This window comes from Somniosus microcephalus, unplaced genomic scaffold, assembly GCF_052327205.1.
Source record: "Somniosus microcephalus isolate GS21.2 unplaced genomic scaffold, FLI_Smic_1.0 unresolved_chr7, whole genome shotgun sequence".
NCBI classification, from domain to species: Eukaryota; Metazoa; Chordata; class Chondrichthyes; order Squaliformes; family Somniosidae; genus Somniosus; species Somniosus microcephalus.
In genome coordinates, this window is record NW_028225185.1 from 909,232 (window position 1) to 923,889 (window position 14,658).

Sequence of the window (14,658 nt, forward strand, 5' to 3'; positions counted from 1 at the left end):
CCACAGTCCCTGCACTGATCGAAGCTCCGTCAGCCCCACAGTCCCTGCACTGATCGAAGCTCCGTCAGCCCCACAGTCCCTGCACTGATCGAAGCTCCGTCAGCCCCACAGTCCCTGAACTGATCGACGCTCCGTCAGCCCCACAGTCCCGGCACTGATCGAAGCTCCGTCAGCCCCACAGTCCCTGCACTGATCGAAGCTCCGTCAGCCCCACAGTCCCTGCACTGATCGAAGCTCCGTCAGCCCCACAGTCCCTGAACTGATCGAAGCTCCGTCAGCCCCACAGCCCCTGAACTGATCGAAGCTCCGTCAGCCCCACAGTCCCTGAACTGATCGAAGCTCCGTCAGCCCCACAGTCCCTGCACTGATCGAAGCTCCGTCAGCCCCACAGTCCCTGCACTGATCGAAGCTCCGTCAGCCCCACAGTCCCTGCACTGATCGAAGCTCCCTCAGCCCCACAGTCCCTGAACTGATCGAAGCTCCGTCAGCCCCACAGTCCCTGCACTGATCGAAGCTCCCTCAGCCCCACAGTCCCTGCACTGATCGAAGCTCCCTCAGCCCCACAGTCCCTGAGCTGATCGAAGCTCCCTCAGCCCCACAGTCCCTGCACTGATCGAAGCTCCGTCAGCCCCACAGTCCCTGCACTGATCGAAGCTCCGTCAGCCCCACAGTCCCTGCACTGATCGAAGCTCCATCAGCCCCACAGTCCCTGAACTGATCGAAGCTCCCTCAGCCCCACAGTCCCTGCACTGATCGAAGCTCCGTCAGCCCCACAGTCCCTGCACTGATCGAAGCTCCGTCACCCCACAGTCCCGGCACTGATCGAAGCTCCGTCAGCCCCACAGTCCCTGCACTGATCGAAGCTCCCTCAGCCCCAAAGTCCCTGCACTGATCGAAGCTCCGTCAGCCCCACAGTCCCTGCACTGATCGAAGCTCCGTCAGCCCCACAGTCCCTGCACTGATCGAAGCTCCGTCAGCCCCACAGTCCCTGCACTGATCGAAGCTCCCTCAGCCCCACAGTCCCTGCACTGATCGACGCTCCCTCAGCCCCACAGTCCCTGCACTGATCGAAGCTCCGTCAGCCCCACAGTCCCTGCACTGATCGACGCTCCGTCAGCCCCACAGTCCCTGAACTGATCGAAGCTCCGTCAGCCCCACAGTCCCTGCACTGATCGAAGCTCCGTCAGCCCCACAGTCCCTGCACTGATCGAAGCTCCCTCACCCCACAGTCCCTGCACTGATCGAAGCTCCCTCAGCCCCACAGTCCCTGCACTGATCGAAGCTCCGTCAGCCCCACAGTCCCTGCACTGATCGACGCTCCCTCAGCCCCACAGTCCCTGCACTGATCGAAGCTCCGTCAGCCCCACAGTCCCTGCACTGATCGAAGCTCCCTCAGCCCCACAGTCCCTGCACTGATCGAAGCTCCGTCAGCCCCACAGTCCCTGCACTGATCGACGCTCCGTCAGCCCCACAGTCCCTGCACTGATCGAAGCTCCGTCAGCCCCACAGTCCCTGCACTGATCGAAGCTCCCTCAGCCCCACAGTCCCTGAGCTGATCGACGCTCCCTCAGCCCCACAGTCCCTGCACTGATCGACGCTCCGTCAGCCCCACAGTCCCTGAGCTGATCGACGCTCCGTCAGCCCCACAGTCCTTGCACTGGAGACAGACTGTTTGTTGTGAAAATTGATCAGAACTGTGGTTTAGTGAAGTCAGCTGAGCAAACCCTTCATTGATTGGTAAGTGAGTCAAGTGAATTGCTTTAGAATTTGTGGCATTTGAGACCATAAAATGTGCAACGTGTTTGCAGCTCTGCAGTGTGTCTGGATTAGTGCTGAGATAGTTTCTGCTTCACCAGTTCCCTCCTCCCCATAGGAAGCTTAAGGTGGACACCTGGAACCAGGCTTGCAATGGGAAATGCAATTCCTATTTACTTCTCCTGGTGCCAAGTCCTGATCCAAGTTTAACCTTTACTAAGGAAAATAGTGCATTTTACTGGGGTTTAGCTATGCCTAATATGACAAACGGCATTCTCTGGTCTGTATGACTGGAGGGTTAAGCTTGCTTGTGGTTTTTACTGTTCTGACCTTGTATCAGGAGATTTTTGTAGCTGGGCACGGTTTCCCCCCCCCGCCCCCCCCAGCTTGTTGCATGTGAGAGTGGAATCAATTCCGCCGGCCTTGTGTTGGGAACCAGCTGAGAGGGGAAGACTGTTTTGTCTGGAGCAGTGTGGCGTCCAGTCCTTCAGGGAGGAGCTGACAGAACACAAAGCTTTTCAAAAGGCAGCATGGATCTGGTGGGATTAAAGGGAGTTTCAGGTTCAATGACCCGAATGGAAGTGAAAAAGCAGTAAAGTTGTAGCCTCGTCAAAGCAGCTCCCTCACTTCTGCAGTCCTGATGACGTGGGCTGCTCACTATTTATTTCTGTGCCAAGTTACAATGGCACATGAAAGCAGAGTAATCTGTGTCTTGATTGGGTGCCAGTTCTGAGAATGAAACATTGATAGTGTAAAAATTGCCTTCCCCTGACGTCTTGGTGAGTAACTGCAGCATCCACTGCAGTGAGACGCACTCACCAGGTGAGTAATTGTCTTTGGCAAAATACTGCAGATGCTGGAAATCCGAAATAACAACAGAAAGGTTCATCATTGGGAAGAAAGGTGCAAGATACTGGCATTTGTGCAAGACATTGTTTTGAAAAGGGGTTTCGACCCGAAACGTTAACTCTCATTTCTCTCCACGGATGTTGCCTGACCTGCTGAGTTTTTCCAGCATTTTCTGTTGTTATTTTGAGTAATTGTCTTTGTTCTGGTGCTAGCTCTTCAATTGGAGCTGCCCTTTCTCCATATTCTTCCTTTTCTAATATCTAAAGCATCACTCAAAAGGGAATTGCATAGTCTTCTGCTTGAATAGCCGCTTGTGGTGAAGCATTTCATAACTTTTGTGTGATAAATTTCTTCACTCCTTCTCCCCATTCCTCTAGTGATGCATTTATGCCTCACTGTCGACTAGCAAATCAGCTGAAAAAAATTCACTGTTTACCCATGCAAAACCTTTCATAACTTTGAACGCCTCTTCAATTTCCCCTTAACCTATTCTGTTCCAGTAAGAAAATGCCAATATCTTGCACCTTTCTTCCCAATGATGAACCTTTCATTCTCAGTATGATTCTATGATGGGCAGAAAAAGAGCAGCTGGTACATCGAGCCTGCCCCACAGTGCCTTCTCTCCATACACACCGGTTCAGAACAGTCGTCCTCTGCACTGTAGGTAAAGCCTTGCCCGAACGTGATTCCCCACAGTGCCTTCGCTCCATACACACCGGTTCAGAACAGTCGTCCTCTGCACTGTAGGTAAAGCCTTGCCCGAACGTGATTCCCCACAGTGCCTTCGCTCCATACACACAGGTTTAGAACAGTCGTCCTCTGCACTGTAGGTAAAGCCTTGCCCGAACGTGATTCCCCACAGTGCCTTCGCTCCATACACACAGGTTCAGAACCGTCGTCCTCTGCACTGTAGGTAAAGCCTTGCCCGAACGTGATTCCCCACAGTGCCTTCTCTCCATACACACAGGTTCAGAACCGTCGTCCTCTGCACTGTAGGTAAAGCCTTGCCCTAACGTGATTCCCCACAGTGCCTTCTCTCCATACACACAGGTTCAGAACAGTCGTCCTCTGCACTGTAGGTAAAGCCTTGCCCGAACGTGATTCCCCACAGTGCCTTCTCTCCATACACACAGGTTCAGAACAGTCGTCCTCTGCACTGTAGGTAAAGCCTTGCCCGAACGTGATTCCCCACAGTGCCTTCTCTCCATACACACAGGTTCAGAACAGTCGTCCTCTGCACTGTAGGTAAAGCCTTGCCCTAACGTGATTCCCCACAGTGCCTTCTCTCCATACACACAGGTTCAGAACAGTCGTCCTCTGCACTGTAGGTAAAGCCTTGCCCTAACGTGATTCCCCACAGTGCCTTCTCTCCATACACACAGGTTCAGAACCGTCGTCCTCTGCACTGTAGGTAAAGCCTTGCCCGAACGTGATTCCCCACAGTGCCTTCGCTCCATACACACAGGTTCAGAACAGTCGTCCTCTGCACTGTAGGTAAAGCCTTGCCCTAACGTGATTCCCCACAGTGCCTTCTCTCCATACACACAGGTTCAGAACCGTCGTCCTCTGCACTGTAGGTAAAGCCTTGCCCTAACGTGATTCCCCACAGTGCCTTCTCTCCATACACACAGGTTCAGAACAGTCGTCCTCTGCACTGTAGGTGAAGCCTTGCCCGAACGTGATTCCCCACAGTGCCTTCTCTCCATACACACAGGTTCAGAACAGTCGTCCTCTGCACTGTAGGTAAAGCCTTGCCCGAACGTGATTCCCCACAGTGCCTTCTCTCCATACACACCGGTTCAGAACAGTCGTCCTCTGCACTGTAGGTAAAGCCTTGCCCTAACGTGATTCCCCACAGTGCCTTCGCTCCATACACACAGGTTCAGAACAGTCGTCCTCTGCACTGTAGGTAAAGCCTTGCCCGAACGTGATTCCCCACAGTGCCTTCTCTCCATACACACCGGTTCAGAACAGTCGTCCTCTGCACTGTAGGTAAAGCCTTGCCCTAACGTGATTCCCCACAGTGCCTTCGCTCCATACACACAGGTTCAGAACAGTCGTCCTCTGCACTGTAGGTAAAGCCTTGCCCTAACGTGATTCCCCACAGTGCCTTCGCTCCATACACACAGGTTCAGAACCGTCGTCCTCTGCACTGTAGGTAAAGCCTTGCCCGAACGTGATTCCCCACAGTGCCTTCGCTCCATACACACAGGTTCAGAACAGTCGTCCTCTGCACTGTAGGTAAAGCCTTGCCCGAACGTGATTCCCCACAGTGCCTTCGCTCCATACACACAGGTTCAGAACAGTCGTCCTCTGCACTGTAGGTAAAGCCTTGCCCGAATGTGATTCCCCACAGTGCCTTCGCTCCATACACACCGGTTCAGAACAGTCGTCCTCTGCACTGTAGGTAAAGCCTTGCCCTAACGTGATTCCCCACAGTGCCTTCGCTCCATACACACAGGTTCAGAACAGTCGTCCTCTGCACTGTAGGTAAAGCCTTGCCCTAACGTGATTCCCCACAGTGCCTTCGCTCCATACACACAGGTTCAGAACCGTCGTCCTCTGCACTGTAGGTAAAGCCTTGCCCGAACGTGATTCCCCACAGTGGAGTGCAGATGGAGCTTAAAGGGTCGCGCGAAGAGAGTAGGACAAGAATGATATTGGGCCACTTTTTAGATAAATTGGATAAAATCCAGGTGAGAAGGGAAGAAAGTTGCTTTACAAAGGGGTATTTCTCAGATGGGAAGATGCTGAGAAAGAGGGAGAACGGGAGCGGGAAACTGGTGAGAGGAAGGGGGGGAAAAGGGGGGTGGAGGAGCCAAAAGCGGAGGCGAAAGAAATATGGAGGGGGGAAGGAGGGCGGGGGGGGAGGGAGGAGGGGGGAAGGAGGGCGGGGGGGGAGGAGGGGGGCAGGAGGGGGGAGGGGCGGAGGAGGGCGGGGGGAGGAGGGGCAGGAGGGCAGGGGGGAGGGGCAGGGGGGAGGGGGGAGGAGGGACGGGGGAGGGGCAGGAGGGGGGAGGAGGGACGGGGGAGGGGCAGGAGGGGGGAGGAGGGACGGGGGGGAGGGGCAGGAGGGGGGGGGGAGGAGGGACGGGGAAGGGGGGAGGGACGGGGAGGAGGGAAAATGGGGAGGGGGAAGAGGGACAGGGGGAAGAGGGAAGGGGGGACGGGGAAGGGGGAAGAGGGACAGGGGGAGGGGGAAGAGGGACGGGGGAAGAGAGGGGGAAGAGGGACGGGGGGAGGGGGAAGAGGGACGGGGAAGAGGGACAGGGGGGAAGAGGGACAGGGGACGGGGGAAAGGGGGGAGGGGGAGGAGGGACGGGGAAGGGGGAGGGGGAGGAGGGACGGGGGAGGAGGGACGGGGGAGGAGGGGCAGGATGGGGGAGGGGCGGGGAGGAGGGAGGGGGAAGAGGGACGGGGGGAGGAGGGACGGGGGAGGAGGGACGGGGGGAGGGGCAGGAGGGGGGAGGGGCGGGGAGGAGGGAGGGGGAGGAGGGACGGGGAGGAGGGAAAGGGGGGAAGAGGGACGGGGGGAGGGGGGAGGGGGGGAAGAGGGAGGGGGGGAAGAGGGATGGGGGGAGGGGGAAGAGGGACAGGGGGACGGGGGAAGAGGGAGGGGGAAGAGGGACGGGGGGAGGGGGAAGAGGGACAGGGGGGAAGAGGGACGGGGGACGGGGGAAAGGGGGGAGGAGGGACAGGGGGAAGAGGGACGGGGGGGAGGAGGGACAGGGGGAAGAGGGACGGGGGGGAGGAGGGACAGGGGGAAGAGGGACGGGGAGGGGGAAGGGGAGGAGGGACGGGGGAAGGGGGGAGGAGGGACAGGGGGGGAGGGGGAGGAGGGACAGGGGGAAGAGGGACAGGGGGGGGAGGGGGAGGAGGGACGGGGAAGAGGGACGGGGGGGAGGCGGAGGAGGGACAGGGGGAAGAGGGACGGGGGGGAAGGGGAGGAGGGACAGGGGGAAGAGGGACGGGGGAGGGGGAAGGGGAGGAGGGACGGGGGAAGGGGGGGAGGGACAGGGGGGGGACAGGGGGGAAGGGGGGGGGAGGAGGGACAGGGGGAAGGGGGAGGGGGGAAGGAGGGAGGAGGGACGGGGGAAGGAGGGACGGGGGAAGGGGGGAGGAGGGACAAGGAGGGAGGGGGGAGGAGGGACGGGGGGAGGAGGAGGGGGGGAGGAGGAGGGGGAGGAGGGACGGGGGAAGGGGGGAGGGACGGGGGGACGGGGGGGGGGAGGGGAGGAGGGGAGGGGGAGGAGGGACAGGGGGAAGAGGGACAGGGGGGGGAGGGGGAGGAGGGACGGGGAAGAGGGACGGGGGGGAGGGGGAGGAGGGACAGGGGGAAGAGGGACGGGGGAGGGGGAAGGGGAGGGGGGGAGGGACAGGGGGGGAAGGGGGGAGGAGGGACGGGGGGAAGGGGGGAGGAGGGACGGGGGAAGGGGGAGGGGGGGAAGGGGAGGAGGGACGGGGAAGGAGGGAGGAGGGACGGGGGAAGGAGGGACGGGGGAAGGAGGGACGGGGGAAGGGTGGAGGAGGGACAAGGAGGGAGGAGGGACGGGGGGAGGAGGAGGGGGGGAGGAGGGACGGGGGAAGGGGGGGGAAGGGGGGAGGGGAGGAGGGACGGGGGGGAGGAGGGACGGGGGAAGGGAGGAGGGGAGGGGGGGAGGGACGGGGGGAAGGGGGGAGGAGGGACGGGGGGAAGGGGGGAGGAGGGACGGGGGAAGGGGGAGGGGGGGAAGGGGAGGAGGGACGGGGAAGGAGGGAGGAGGGACGGGGGAAGGAGGGACGGGGGAAGGGTGGAGGAGGGACAAGGAGGGAGGAGGGACGGGGGGAGGAGGAGGGGGGGAGGAGGAGGGGGGGAGGAGGGACGGGGGAAGGGGGGGGAAGGGGGGAGGGGAGGAGGGACGGGGGGGAGGAGGGACGGGGGAGGAGGGGAGGGGGAGGAGGGACGGGGATGGAGGGACAAGGGGGGAGGAGGGACGGGGGGGAAGGGGGGAGGAGGGACGGGGGAAGGGGGGAGGAGGGACAAGGGGGAAGGGGGGAGGAGAGACGGGGGGAGGAGGGACAAGGGGGGAGGAGGGACGGGGGGGAGGAGGAGGGGGGGGAGGGGGAGGAGGGACGGGGGAAGGGGGGAGGAGGGATAAGGGGGAAGGGGGGGGAAGGGGGGAGGAGGGATAAGGGGGAAGGGGGGGGAAGGGGGGAGGAGGGACGGGGGAAGGGGGTGAGGAGGGACAGGGGGGGAGGAGGGACAAGGAGGGAGGAGGGACAGGGGGGAAGGGGGGAGGAGGGACAAGGGAGGAGGAGGGGGGGAGGGGGAGGAGGGACGGGGGGGAGGGGAGGAGGGACGGGGGGAGGGGGAGGAGGGAAGGGGGGAGGGGGAGGAGGGGAGGGGGAGGAGGGACGGGGATGGGGGGAGGGGGTGGAGGGACGGGGGGAGGAGGGACGGGGGAGGAGGGACGGGGGAAGGGAGGAGGGACGGGGGAGGAGGGACAAGGGGGGAGGGGGAGGAGGGACAAGGGGGGAGGGGGAGGAGGGACAAGGGGGGAGGGGGAGGGGGAGGGGGGGAGGGGGAGGGGGGGAGGGGGGACGAGGGGGAGGAGGAGGAGGGACAAGGGGGGAGGGGGAGGAGGGACAAGGGGGGAGGGGGAGGAGGAGGAGGAGGGACAAGGGGGGAGGAGGGACAAGGGGGGAGGGGGAGGAGGGACGGGGGGGAGGGGGAGGAGGGACAAGGGGGGAGGGGGAGGAGGGACGGGGGGGGAGGAGGGACGGGGGGGAGGGGGAGGAGGGACAAGGGGGGAGGGGGAGGAGGGACAAGGGGGGAGGGGGAGGAGGGACGAGGGGGAGGAGGGACAAGGGGGGAGGGGGAGGGGGAGGAGGGACAAGGGGGGAGGATGGAGAAGGGGGGAGGAGGGGCAGGAGGAGGAGGGGCGGGGAGGAGGGCGAGGGGGGAGGGGCGGGGGGAGGAGGGAGGGGGAAGGAGGGCGGGGTGGGGGGATGGAGAGAGGAATTTAGCAAAAGGTGAATAATGATGAAGGAAGAAAGAGACTGCAAGCATTAAACTGCTCTTAAAGATTGGTAATTGTGATTTACCCTTGTCCTTGCAATCATGGTATTTTAATTTATTATAAAGATGTGCTGCATCTTCCATCGACATGGAATCTCCAGGAAAGATGGGATCTTCCCAGCGTCGAGTCCAAGTAGATTTTTGTTTGCATGTGTTCGGTGTGGCCCTGATAAAATATGCTAGTAAGATTGTGCTTGTGAACAGTGGGAGCAGTGTCTGTGTGGGGGTTTTGTTCTCTTGATAAAATGTGCTGATGGGATGGAGCCGGTGTACATTGCACAGTGGCGCCAGTGCAGCCGGCGTGACTCGATAAGTTTTGACATTTCACCACAATGGAATAAACAAAAAGCCCTGAGCAGGGTGACTGGGGTCAGTGAAGATGAAGAGCGGGTGTCACATTTCAGAGTGGAGACTGGCTGAAGGAATGTTCGGGCCCGAAGTTCCCTGTCATTAACATGCTGAAATAATCAGCTGGGATCTTTTTCTTCTTCATGTCATTGTTAACTCTTGCCATGCTGATTTGCTTGAAGCTAGTTGAATCCCTTGCCTATTTTCCGGAGTTTTATTATCTTCTGTTGTGTTTATGTACCCTGACAATGTCCATTTGCCACTTTTAAATGTGATACAACAAATACGGTGATTTTTGGTTTCTGATTGTATAAATTTAATGAACTTTGAAAAGTTGAGATAAATGAAATCTTTATTTTTCCTTTCTCTTTTCTCCCCTTGTGCCCTGAATGTGCTGCTTCTTACTCGACTCTGGGTTCTGTGAGCACTGCTGCCCTCCATTACCTTGCCCAAGTGGCCATTCCTTCAGGTATCAACCAAGACAAAGAATGTCAAAAGCATATTTGATGACGAGGGGCATCAGTCAAGCCTGATCCTGTTCTTGCTCAACACTTGCAAGTACACATACTTTCCAGCAGGATAGCAATCCCAGCTTTCCTCTCATTAACCCATGGGCACTGCAGACAATTGGAGCACTCTAACTATCACCTTAGCTTAGATCAGCGAACTCAACACAGGCTGAGAATGGAATCTGGGAACGACTGGTCTGAATGGCTCAGTCCATCATTGGCTAAACAACAATCCTTGGGAGGTGGGTGAGGCTGGCAAGGCCACAGTTATTGCCCACTCCTAGCTGCCCTTGTAAGATGGTGGTGGGGAAGTTGGCAGGCCTTCTTATTGAACTGCTGCAGTCCTCATGGCGATAGTGCTCCCACAATGGGCCATAGTAGGGAATTTCAGGATATTGACCCGGCAACAGTGGAGTAATGGCATGTCACAATTCGGGATGGTGTATGACTTGGAGATGATTGTGTTCCCATGACATTGCTGTTACTGTTCTTCCCAGTAGGAGAGGTCACAGGAGAGGGAGGTGCTGTTAAAATAACTTTAGATGATTGCTGCAGTGCATCCTGTAGATTGTATATACTGGGCCAATGAAATCAAACAGTTAGAACTAGCTGGATGGTGGCAAACTTCAGTGTTGATGTGGCAAGTGTTCCATCACACTCCTGACTTGATGCTTGCAGACGGTGGAGAGGTTTGTAATGTTCCCTCTAATTTGTGGTCGAGGTGCGCGGTATCTTCAAGCGGCAGCCGCTGGTTAGCGGCCTGTGCGGGACCTCCCGATTAGGGGGAACATTGGTCAGGAGGTGAGCCACTCATCGCAGAGTACCCAACCTCCGTCCTGCTCTGATTAGTCCAGTTCTGATTAATGGTGGTGCTGTTGGAAAGACAAAGGTAGATGGCTGACCTTGCTCTTGTTCCAGGGGGTCATTACCCAGCATTCACGTGACACAAATGTTACCTGCCACTTGTCAGCCCAAGTCTGGATATTGTTCACATCCTGCTGTAGGCTGGCATGGGCTGCTTCATTATCAGAGGAGTTGTGAATGGAGCTGAACACTGGAATCACCAGTGAACAGCCCCACTCCTCACCGTATGATGGAGGGAAGGGCAGTGATGAATCTGATGAAGATGCTTGGACCAAGGTTACTTCCCTGACAGAAAGTCCTGGGGCTGCAATGATTGGCCTTTGACAACCACAACCATCTTCCGTTGTATGACTTCAGCCACCGGAAGGATTTTCCCTTTGACCCATGTCACTTAATCACCAAGGAACTTCTGAATTTTCTAAAGCTCATTTCCTGCTGTCATTAATGCTGATGGGTGCCTGTGAAATGTGTCATATAGTTGTGTGTCTATTAAAAAATTAAGGGGCCAAAGTTAAAAATTGGTCCTCTTGTGTTTTCTGTAACATCAAGAAAAACGCCAAGCTCCCCCCCGGTCCGGAGGGTCAGCTGACCTGCCCTGTGATCAGTTTAAGAAGTTAGTTGCCTCAAATCGAATTAACATCATGTCTGCCCTTCAAAGGGAGGGCTACCTCTTGATCAAGATGCTACCCAGGAAAGGATCACGAGGTCGCACAATTGAAGGGAGAAACCAACTTTGTTTTTTAAATTTCCTCTTTCTGTCTCTTATTGCTGAGATAAAACCAGGCAGGTAGATTTTGTAATGGGCTATTGCACAACTGTAATACTGAGTAACGCTGCTATTGATATGTGCAGCATTGAGGACTCCGCACCTTCTCAGGTCTGTGGCAGTTTAGGAGTGCGTCAGACCCAGCATTGCACCCCTGTCCCAACTGTTGTATTCGCATCTACTCGTGTTTAGCTTTGGACAGTCTTGACCCAACTCCTGGTGACTGAGGCCACAGCAATGTGGTGCTGAATGATCTGCGTCTGAGTCCTTGGGGATAGTTTCTGGGGGAACTGACATTTTACATCAGTGTAGTTGGAGGTGCTCTTTAGGGGTTTGAGTTGAGATACTTTATGCAGGCAGAGTGGATGGAGCTTCACTCTGTATCTAACTCCTGCCGTACCTAACCTGGGAGGGCAGTGTATCTAACCTGTGTTGTATCTAACCTGTGTTGTATCTAACCTGTGTTGTATCTAACCTGTGTTGTATCCAACCTGTGTTGTATCCAACCTGTGTTGTATCCAACCTGTGTTGTATCCAACCTGTGTTGTATCCAACCTGTGTTGTATCCAACCTGTGTTGTATCCAACCTGTGTTGTATCCAACCTGTGTTGTATCCAACCTGTGTTGTATCCAACCTGTGTTGTACCTAACCTGTGTTGTACCTAACCTGGGAGGGCAGTGTATCTAACACATGCCGTACCTGACCTGCAAGTGCAGTGATACCGCAGTGTACCTAACTTGTGTTGTACCTAACCTGGTAGTGCTTGATGGCAGGTTTAAAAATCGCATTACTCTGCAATGGATTGGAATGTGAATTGGCTGTGGATGATAATAAATTTGACATTCCCAGTCCTGACATCCCTCCCCTTGATCAACCTGAAGAGGTCTCCATTTTTGATAACGGCTGACCTAGATATTTGAATGTAGTGAGCTTGACGCAGTCTCTTGCTGCTGCTCTCCCGTTGATGTAATCTCTGATGAAGGCTGTCATTTCCTTACAGTTGGCCTCATCTCTCAAACACGGTGTCGATGACAGCCAGCTGCTTCCCAACGGCCAGATCTCTCTCGCTTCGCGCATTCTCTTTTTAGAAGATTCGTTACCCCATTTTTCTTAATTTAGGAAATATGTCACCTGCATCTAAAATAAACGTGACCATGTCTTCAAAAGGATGTGTTTACAAAACAAGTGAAGGAAAAGTTCTGGCTCCTCCTTCTCCCATCTTGTATATTATAACTCTCTTTCTCTCTCTCTACAGATGTTGCCTGACCTGAGTATTTCCAGCATTTTCTGTTTATATTGTGTACTCTATGGTCACTCCTAAACACTGAGTGCAGATTCAAACATGTCATTTTTTTTTATTTTAACCATTTTCTTCCGGAAGGCATTCGACAAGGTTCCATATAAGAGACTGTTATCAAAACTGAGCGCATGGAATTGGAGGCAACCTGTTGGCTTAGATAGGGAATTGGTTAGAAAGTAGAAGACAGAGAGTAGGGATAACGGGTATGTCTTCACATTGGCAGGGTGTGACTGCTGGTGTCCCCCAGGGATCTGTACTGGGGCCACAGCTTTTCACTATGTTTATAAATGATTTGGATGAAGGAATAGAGAGCTGGATATCAAAGTTTGCTGACGACACGAAGTTAGGTGGCACAGTAACTAGTGTAGATGGAGCAGAAAGTTGCAAAGGGATATTGACTGATTAAGTGGACAAAACGGTAGTAGATGGAGTTCAGTGTAGGAAAGTGCGAGGTCATCCACTTTGGACCTAAGAAAGACAGGTGAGAATGGTGAGAAGCTGGGAACTGTGGAGGAGCCGAGAGATTGAGGGGTCCAGGTACAGAAATCACTAAAAACTGGTGGACAGGGTCAAAAATAATTTAAAAGACTAACGGAATTGTTGGCCTTTTATCTCCAAAGGGGTGGAAGTAATGTTACAACTGTACAGAACTCTGGTTAGAGCCCACCTGGAGCCCTGCATTCAGTTCTGGGCACCAAGAGTCTACTGTATTGGCTTTGGAGGGGGTGCAGTGCAGTTCACCAGGGGGGGTGCAGTGCAGTTCACCGGGGGGGGGGGGGGGGGGGTGCAGTTCACCAGGGGGGGTGCAGTGCAGTTCACCAGGGGGGGTGCAGTTCACCAGGGGGGGTGCAGTGCAGTTCACCGGGGGGGGGGTGCAGTTCACCAGGGGGGGTGCAGTGCAGTTCACCAGGGGGGGTGCAGTGCAGTTCACCAGGGGGGGTGCAGTTCACCAGGGGGGGTGCAGTGCAGTTCACCGGGGGGGGGGGGGGGGTGCAGTTCACCAGGGGGGGTGCAGTGCAGTTCACCGGGGGGGGGGGGGTGCAGTGCAGTTCACCGGGGGGGGGTGCAGTGCAGTTCACCGGGGGGGGGGGTGCAGTGCAGTTCACCAGGGGGGGTGCAGTGCAGTTCACTGGGGGGGGGTGCAGTGCAGTTCACCAGGGGGGGTGCAGTGCAGTTCACCAGGGGGGGGTGCAGTGCAGTTCACCGGGGGCGGGGGGGGGGGGTGGTGCAGTGCAGTTCACCAGGGGGGGTGCAGTGCAGTTCACCAGGGGGGGTGCAGTTCACCAGGGGGGGTGCAGTGCAGTTCACCAGGGGGGGTGCAGTGCAGTTCACCGGGGGGGGGGGTGCAGTGCAGTTCACCAGGGGGGGTGCAGTGCAGTTCACCAGGGGGGGTGCAGTGCAGTTCACCAGGGGGGGTGCAGTGCAGTTCACCAGGGGGGGGTGCAGTGCAGTTCACCGGGGGGGGGGGGGTGGTGCAGTGCAGTTCACCAGGGGGGGTGCAGTGCAGTTCACCAGGGGCGGTGCAGTGCAGTTCACCAGGGACGGTGCAGTTCACCAGGGGGGGGGTGCAGTGCAGTTCACCAGGTGCGGTGCAGTTCACCAGGGGGGGGGGTGCAGTGCAGTTCACCAGGGACGGTGCAGTTCACCAGGGGGGGTGCAGTGCAGTTCACCAGGGGGGGGGTGCAGTGCAGTTCACCAGGTGCGGTGCAGTTCACCAGGGGGGGTGCAGTGCAGTTCACCAGGGGGGGGGGGTGCAGTGCAGTTCACCAGGTGCGGTGCAGTTCACCAGGGGGGGGGGTGCGGTGCAGTTCACCAGGGGGGGTGCAGTGCAGTTCACCAGGGGGGGGGGGTGCAGTGCAGTTCACCAGGGGGGGGTGCGGTGCAGTTCACCAGGTGCGGTGCAGTTCACCAGGGGGGGGGGTGCAGTGCAGTTCACCAGGTGCGGTGCAGTTCACCAGGTGCGGTGCAGTTCACCAGGGGCGGTGCAGTGCAGTTCACCAGGGGGGGGTGCAGTGCAGTTCACCAGGTGCGGTGCTGTTCACCAGGGGCGGTGCAGTGCAGTTCACCAGGGGGGGGTGCAGTGCAGTTCACCAGGTGCGGTGCAGTTCACCAGGGGGGGTGCAGTGCAGTTCACCAGGGGGGGGGGGTGCAGTGCAGTTCACCAGGGGGGGTGCAGTGCAGTTCACCAGGGGGGGTGCAGTGCAGTTC

The 14,658-nt window shown here is 57.3% G+C and overlaps 1 protein-coding gene across 1 annotated transcript in view; it reads left to right on the forward strand.

Moving 5' to 3' along the window:
• Positions 1-14,658, forward strand: part of smad10a (SMAD family member 10a) — a 115,309-nt gene that overhangs the window by 60,262 nt on the left and 40,389 nt on the right. The gene's annotated exons all lie outside the window — the stretch shown is intronic.